A 9,078-nucleotide genomic window follows, 5' to 3' on the forward strand; every position below is an offset into this window, starting at 1 on the left:
AGGCTACACCTGCTGCCTGTAGATAGTACATCCAGTAGATACCAATGAAAGAGAAGAACGTGTCTCAGCTGTCAAGGGGGCCGGTTAGCTCCGTGGTTTGAGCGCGGTGCTGGCAACAAGGACCAACACTGAGGTCATGGGTTCAATTCCCGCTCGGTCCCCATGTGTTGCCAGGTCTAGTCGAGAGGTGGTGTCCCTGCCCAAAACAGGGAGGTTGGACTAGATGATCTCTAAGGTCCCTTCCAGCCTAGGCCATTCTATGATACAGTAAAGCTACAAATCTACAGGTTTCTAAGAATCAGGTCAGATGAGATTCTTGAACAGCAATAATGAAGATGAGAAATCTCCTGCTTTGTTAGAATTAAGCGTGATCTATCACGCAGAGAACAAAATAACACTTGAAATGGGAATGAACTAGTCAAAGGGCAGAGGAAGCCCCTTCTAATCCTATGTCCCCCAATCTCAGGCCTTCTAGGTGCTATATATATATATTGCAATTGTACAGACAACTAAGTTCTTGGTTACAGACAAGGTAAAAAATGCATTGATAATTACATACACATGACACTCACTGACAGAAAGTTGTACCTAGTGGGTTTTAGATGAAGCCCTTTAAAAACTGGAGCTCAAACAAAATTCTCCCATGAGATTGTCTCTTGTAAGTCTTCACAGTTGCCTACTTTGTTAAAAAGTTCTTAGCAGTTCTGAGGGTGTGTACTACACTTTATCTGTGCAGTTACATGAGCACAGTCCCTTTCTGCAGGCAAAGATGACTGGGGTTTTAATGCCAAGGCACATCAGTTTCTAAAAATGTGTAGAGTAATACTTCTCTCTTGCAACAGCTGAAAATGGTGGTGCAAGATGTCCAGCAACTGAGCAACCACAAAAATTTTGAGTTCAGCCACCAAAGGAAAAGAAAGACGTAATGAAAGGATTGCATCAGCCACTGGAACTTTCGAGCAAATGCAAAAAGTGGAAATTTAGGTCTCCTTAACCTGCCTAAAGGGAGTTGCCTGGGCATTTCAAACTTGTGGTGGAGTTTTTTTGTTGTTTTAAACTAGTCGAGAAATTATTCCAGCTTCTTTGTGAGAATTTCACTGTAGGTCATCCAAACATGATCTTCTTCAGCAGAAGCAAAGGAAAAGAACATTTCAGTTCCCTTACTGGGAAAAAAAAAGTCTTAGAATCTAGTGTTTGGTACAACTTCAGTGCTTTCTTTCTCTACTTCTTAATTCTTTTAGTTATACTTAATTATTTAATATATAAATTTTTCTGTCTTTCTTTCTGGCTTCTAGGGGTTCAGTTGTCCAAATCTCCACGTAAATTGTTCTCAGTTACAGTAGTGGAATTAGGGCTAACTTGGTTGTTGCTAACTAGGGAAGCATTCACTGTTTTATTAACTTAGTCATTTTAAAGCAATGTGTTTGCTGCAACAGGGCCAGTATGTCGCACAGTGCAATGGTTGCAGCCTGCTATCTGCACTTCTGTGATATTGAGCTTCACTGCAGATAGGAAAATAATCAAGAATCAAGAAAAGAATCAATTCATCAAGAAAAGAATCTTGTCTAGAAAAAGGAAAGCAATGAAGCTGATGCTCGGAAAACAGCTCTGTTTTGACAGCACAGCGGTGAAGACATGTTTTATCATCCTAAGTACTTGAAAGTTACTCAAATCTCCTCAGAACATACCAAGAACAGAGATCCAAGATTGTGAATATTAAATATTTATATTGCAGTTGTGTGCCCATGAGTAATTAACTGTGAGCAGAGCTTTTTGTGGCTAGGTACCCTTTAACAGTATACAGCCCCTGTCCCAGACAGACTGCATTCAAAATAGACAAAAATATCATGGTATCCTAGTCCAAAATTCTTGGGATGTCAACAATGTCCAGCTCTTCGAAATTTCATCTCTCTTTCAAAACAACCAAATGTATCTAGATTTCCCTTTAAAAACAAAAAGACAAACAAAAGGAGGCAATAAAAATCTAAGCTGAGCAGACAACTGATGCTTGCTAACCTGAAGACAAAGAATCCAAATCTACAATAAACATTTTTGGTGTCTTATTTTAAAGTCCATTTAAAAATAATTTGCATGCTGGTACTAATGGCATACGGGTAAGTAGTGCCAGAAGAACTAGTGATACCTGTGTTCTGCCTGCCCTATGGCACATGAGAGGAGTGGCACCTGCAGATATCAGACCAAATCCTTAAATGAAGAGAACTGTCAAACTGCTAAAACCAAAGAGAGTGTGTGCGGGAAGCAGAGCAAGAAGAGTGAAGGCAAAGCAGCAAGATAATGTGCAGAGGAACCATTTTTTAGAAATATGAGGCTTTTCTAGCTCATTTTTCCACTTACGTTTGCTTTTTGAGACCCCAGTGCCGCAAACTATTCTCCTATTTAACATGAGATTCAGGAAGTTGCTTCTGGTACCTAAAGCCAGAGCCAACAGGTTTTATGTAGTTGAGTTTCAAAGGGACACTGAGAAAGCCCAATGATTTCTATATTGAACTTTTGCAATCCTTCAATTCTTCATGACTAACTCAGGGTTTCTGTGCACAAACCGGAGTGTCATAGTACAGGTAGCTCCTCTGGAAAGTTTGCCACTATAATATATGGAACACACATAATGTGAATTACTCACATCAGTTAAGTTCACAGACTCAGCATCTCATTCAGTTGCACTGTTTTAAAGTAATTACTTTTGCTTTGGTTTAGTACCTAAGCACATAAACATTCTCCAGTTCTTGAAGTTAATACACAAATAAGCCCATTTAACATGTTTGAGTAGTAAATCTGGCCTTAATATGGGATTTGTAAAGTGAAAGACCTCTTGGAGATAGCTACAACAATGTCCATTCGCACCTTTTGCAAAATGTTTAATTACTTTTTTAAATCTAAAAAAATCCAGGTGTTCCTTTTCTGTGTGTAATGAGGGGATGGATGAAACTACATCTCCGACATCATAGATAAATGCCTTAACCAGTGGACTGCACAATGCAACAAATTCATTTGGATTTGTCCCCAAACCGGCCTTCAGGATTTTAAGCAAACACTGGTTAGCACAGCAAAACAGCACACTGATCTAGTGGGCAGCACAGCCTGATCTAGTGAGAGATGTCCCTGCCTATGGGAGTCGGAACTGGGTAATCTTTAAGGTCCCTTCCAACTCTGACAATTCTATGATTCTATGAAAGACAGACTGTGAGAGAATTTTACTAACTGGAAGAAGCAAATTTAGGGTAATTGAGCACTAGCATTAGATTTCACTCTCTTTTTTTTTTTACCAATTAGGGATAGTCAAAGTCTGAAATTCAGAAAGTTTAATTTAACTTCAAAAAATATGTCATCACTCACAGTCACTGTGAATATTAGTATTCAAATAAACTCCCAGCTCATGTCTTCTGTGCCCTTCTCTGCTGCTCTGATAAAATACATTTTATCTATTCTAGGACCACAATTTCTTAAGTCATCACTGTAGCATCCCAGTAGATGCCACATAAGCCATAGCAAATCATGTAGCAGATTTTATGCATTGGTTGGCATATCTCTGTTTTCTGAAGGCAAAACTGTTTAAAGGAGAATGAGTTGAGAGAAAGCAAAGGGTAAGATGTTTCAGCGTATGATCTGTTAATTTCCTTTCTACCAAATGCCAGCCTGTACTAACTTTCCTTTACGGAAATCTTGCATATTCCCCCTCAGATTTGTCCCTCTTCTGACATTTCCCCATTACGCTCCTAACTGTGAGTTTCCCAATATTTCTCTGAGGCAAAACTTACAACTTGCTTCTGCTGAGCAGGACACTTACACAAACTCTCTATCTCTCTATGTAGGTCACAAGATACATAATCAAAGATCTCTTTTTTCATTTGTGAACTCTAAAGAGAAATCCAAGAATTAGTGGAGAGTATGGAAAAGAAGAACTCTGAACAACCACAATAAATGCATTAAGTGTATCACTGAAATAAACCAATTTAACTTGTTATAACCTGCAGATGGAAGAGATACATCAAGTAGTTACCATGCTTAATTTCAATCATATTTCTTTGGGGGAAAAAAAAGCTCATTTTCTTCACAAAGAGGCGGAGAGGGCTTCTAAGGATGAACAAACAAAAAAAATATGCCCACCTAGCTGTAAGTACAAAATGTCCACAAAATGTGGGCTCTCTGTCTTTGGAGACTTTCAAAACCTCCCTGGGCAGCCTGTGCCAGTGCTCTGTCACCCTCACAGCAAGGAAGTTCTTCCTCATATTTAGATGAAACTTGCTGTGGTCCAGCTTCTGCCCATTGCCCCTTGTCACTGGGCACAGCTGAAAAACCTCTGGCTTCATCCTCTCTGCACCCATTCCTTAGATATTTATAGACATTGATAAAGACTTCTTGTGAAATACCTATCCTATGCAGTAGACAAATATTCAAATTATTAACAAAAAAAGAAGTCTAAAAAAGAGCCTTTTGGCTGATCAGTACCTCGTAAGTTCATCATCTCAACCCACCCACTGCCTTTCCATTATTTCCTTTTTAAAGCAGAAACCAATAAGAACCTTTACTATCACCCTTTACTGTTTGAATAATCATCTGGTTTTAGGACCAGCAGGTACTGCTACTGGTAGCTTCCAAGCTTCTGTAACTCCCTGTTGCCTGTTCCAAGTGCTTGTAAATAAACCAGCTGAAAACATGAGCACTTTCTGGAATACTAAGGAGGACTTTTGCAAACAGCTGGCTTCTGTTAGTAATTGTTCAAAGTTTGTAGTCATAGCAGTGGTGTGTTGGAAAAATCCACAACATGAGAACCGTAGAAAATATTTATATTTATGCTGGTAGCCTAGGCAGAACAGAGATTGCTCAGGGAAGGAACAACATATCCAGGGCTCCTGGGTGAACAAAGCAATAGTTAGTGCTGAAACGAGGGACTGAAAGTTAAAGCACCAGCAGCTGACCGAATGGGTCTTTGCTGCTTATTCATTTGGGGTCAGTGGGAAATGGGGGCTGGCAACTTGATGCTAATTAAGTGTTTGTAGTAGAACATTTGAGCCTCTCAAAGCAGTGACAGTTCATCACCTGGATGCATTCTGGCGCTGTGCTGAAGACCTGGGCAGAGCTCGCTCATGAGTCCCTTCCAGCTGCAGACTGGGTTTTCTTCCAGGGAACGCCAAAGAGCTGCTTCAAATCCACATTACACCCCAGTGTGGGATCAGGACACAGCCATGATGTGCTCCTGCACTCAACAGCACTGAAGAACTAACACACCCCATAATACAGCTGTAGCCACAGAAAGCTCTCAAAGGTTTTATCTAGGCTTCTGCTTGTCCTCAGACTTACCTGCCTGGACTTGCATTTCTTCCACTCCTGAGGCCTACTGCTCCGGCTGGCCTCAGCTCTCACAGTTAACCATGCTGAGTCCCCTTTTACCAGGGAACAGCAATTTTCTCCGACTTGACTCTTCCCACCACAATCCTTTAATCTCTAAGTATGCAGATTTAGTTGAAAGCTGCTGTATCTTGGAAAAGGTGGGAAACAGAAAGCACCTGAACAGAAGCAAATTATGCACCATCTCCTGTTTCAAAGAATTTTTGCAGTGCTGCCGTAATCGTGGAAGCTTCCCCCTTCTTAAGGGGATGCAACAAATGCATAGAACCCTCAAACACATGTTAATTTACAGCCTGAACTCTTGGTTGGGTTTTAGACAGGTGTATAGTACAGATTAGGACTGAAAAAAAAAAAAAGCCACAAAACCATCAATACAGGTCTTGAAAATACTTCATTTGGGAAATTTCACATGAAAATGCTGATACAGTCTAAATATAGAAGTAGAGCTATTGCTGCTGATTATTCAGAAGTTAACAAAAGTTCTTGGATTCTGAAAAACAGCTACTGGGAAAGTTACACAGGTATAAAAAAAACGCACTTCAGAAGAACTTCTCTAATGGCTTTCTTATCTGCTTCTCTATCTTGCATGAGAAAACAAGCCCAGGATTAAACTAGCACGGAAACAGTGTTCATTATGTGTACTACAAAAAGGGTCAGCAATGGTATTCCATAACAGCTTTCAAGAAGTTCAAAACAATCTGAATGCAAAAAAGTACAGACCAAATTTAAAACTCTTACTTTCATAAGCTATTTTTAAGATTGAGAGTTATTCTCTATACCCTAGGCTAAGCATATTGGCCCCTCTGAAGTCCATGGAAGGCCTCACAGAATCAGAGAATGTCAGGGGTTGGAAAGGACCTCAAAAGATGATCTAGTCCAACCCCCTTGCCAGAGCAGGATCCCCTGGAGTAGGTTACACAGGTCTTGTGTGAGACCAGCCCCTACCACCCCACTGCCAAGGCTCTGGCTTTCCTGGACCAGATGAGACAGGGCTCGCCCAGAGACAAGCAGAGAAGGCTGCCTCCCCACTGCCACTGAAAAGCCCTTCCCATTTTCTTCATTGGAGGTCTCTCCTGCAATTCCCCCAGCTCCCGAGGACCAGCAGCAGAAGGCTGTTCAGTGGGGTATCACTGGGAACCACGTTGATTCCAGAGAGTGAGGCAGGAGCCTTGGGGCCGCTCTAGCTTCACCTCACTGCAAGGGCAGTACAGGGCAGGGCACAGCCGAGCTCACAGCTCCCGCCTGCCCAGGAGAGGCGAGGTCATTAGTGATAATGTTGTGCCGAGACCAGATTAATGCAACAGTTAACGAGACTTTCCCACACACACGTTCAGCAGCATCACGGAAGATCTACTACAGCAGTCCTGTTTAAGACACTTCAGGACTGCTGCCTGCCATTGTTCATTCTCATCATGCTTTAGCGGAGGAACAAGGAAAAAAAACAACAGGGGAGTAAGAAACAAAATGTATGTAGTGCCTTTACTGAATTAAAAAATTTACTTTTCTCCAAAACGTCTTTACATAACACACATGAAAACTTTAGCATCATTTGTATAAATATATGTATCAAAAGGAACAAATGTATTTTTAAAAACAAAGTTTTGGCTCAGTAAAGTAACTTTCCTCTCCCTAACGGTAGGGATAACAAGTAACAGTTTTTCATTCAATCTATTTCAGTCAGGAAAAATAATTCAGGAGGCCTGAGTTTGCCAGAACTCTGCTGGCCTGCATACTGCGCTCTGTCAAGGGGGAAGCACAAAGTCAGTATTACACCCTACGCCTCAGGAGTACAAATGCTATATTTCCAGTGCCTAGGCTTCACATTTGGCATAGGGATCTTCTTACAGAAGAGTTCCGTGACGAAACCATACACCTTCTGCCCTACTAAATTCTTCTGTCGATGTGCACCACAACAGTTAGCCTTGCCCAGGTGGATTTCAGTAACTTCAGATGGATCTCTTTCACCCTACAACAGGCTGGCACGGAACACACACCCTGTTTAAAAGCAGACTGTATGCAATAGCTAAGTGAACACGGCAGCAAACGTGGCACTTCGTGACCAGAACTGATCCTCCTTTGATACTTCTGTCTTGACTAAAACACAGAATGACAACAGAGTATAAGTGTTTGCATTGGTCTACGCATACATGACATTCACAAATAAAACACTCCAGTACCATGACAGTTTGAAATAGTCTAATATTTCAAATGCACTTTTTTTTCACCTCCTATCCTGAAATGAAGAGATGCTTATTCCATTCTGGCCAAAGAGACATTCAACTCACAAAGCTCAGAAGGCACTGTCCCTCAGCAGCAGAGTTTCAAGTTTCCAGCATACACCAAGGTAATCAAAGCACTTTAGGTGGGAGAGGAACCTTCCACTGGTTTTGTCACTTATCAAGCAGAACGCGAGGGTCATGCCATCTCACGTCCACTGGGCAGTTCTTCCGTGGGATGACACCTCATGCTATCAGTTTTGTTTGGTTGAGGATGGAGGCGTAAGAAGATAAATGCTCAAGACATACAAGAAGAAAAAGCCAAGACTATAGCATCAAAATGAGTTGACAAACTCTGAGAGATGCAGAACATGAGTTTTTTCAGATGGACAAGTGGAGGTACCAAAGGATCTACTGAGAGGGAAAATTCCCACCTAATACTGTATTAGCAACAGCCTTCAAGGACAGCATGGAAAGTGACAGAGTTTGACAAAATACCAAGATTTGGGAGCTACATTGGTGGGAAAAGATAGCCTGGAGTTTGAACCAGAAGAGAGAAAAAAAGGTGCTGCAAGAGAGAAGCTGATAGGACACACGCAGATACAGAGAGCTGCAAGCAGCAGTTGAAGGCAATAACAGCTGAATCCCGAAGCTTCCATACACATGAAATCAGTTTTGTCTGTTCTCCCCCCCCAAAAAAAATAAAAAATCATCATTACAAACCACACTGCTGCCTACACACAAGTCAAACATAACATTGTTTAAAAAAAAAAACAACAACAGAATTCAACATGCACAGCAGTGTTTTATCAAGTTCCTTTCCCAAACAGCTGTTTGGAAGCTGCGACTCCAACTTCAATTCATCCAGCCTCAGCCAAATTCAGCACACAGTTACCTGAGATTCCTTACATCATCAGGGCAGAGTGAAAAGAGAAAAGCAAGCAGCTGCGAGGTGTAACACGAGGCATCTTGCTCTCTCACTTCAAGGAGTATTGGGCAACAATGTCATTTAGTTCTATTTTCTAAACACGTCTGGAGCCAAAAAGCATGGTCCCACCACCCCTCTTCTTCTCCTACTGTACTCTGAATCCTCTGGGAACTAGATAAACTCACTGATCTGAGAGACAACTATCCCAAGGAAAACAACAATTTCTGCCACGTTAGTCTGTTCAGACAGCTTTTGCCTTCCGACCTGACAAATGGTAGAGTCTGCACCCTGCCTGGGGACAGGATGGAAGACTTCCTCTCCCTTCAGTAACAGCAACCCATGAGAAGTGGGGGTTCTTAAATCTCTTGATCTAGTCCTTAAGGTCAGGTGGATTAAGCCAACCACCTTGTACTCCCCATGAGAGAGTCTGTGTTATTACCTAGTTGGGTAAAATAAAAACACATGTATTAAGCCACTTAACTCGACTAAAAAAAAAAAAAAAAGAAAACCTCTGCAAATTAATTTTTTGACTCAATACAGCATGATGATATTTTTATGATGTCTGCA

Source organism: Apaloderma vittatum, unplaced genomic scaffold (assembly GCF_000703405.1).
Source record: "Apaloderma vittatum isolate BGI_N311 unplaced genomic scaffold, ASM70340v1 scaffold19867, whole genome shotgun sequence".
NCBI lineage: Eukaryota > Metazoa > Chordata > Aves > Trogoniformes > Trogonidae > Apaloderma > Apaloderma vittatum.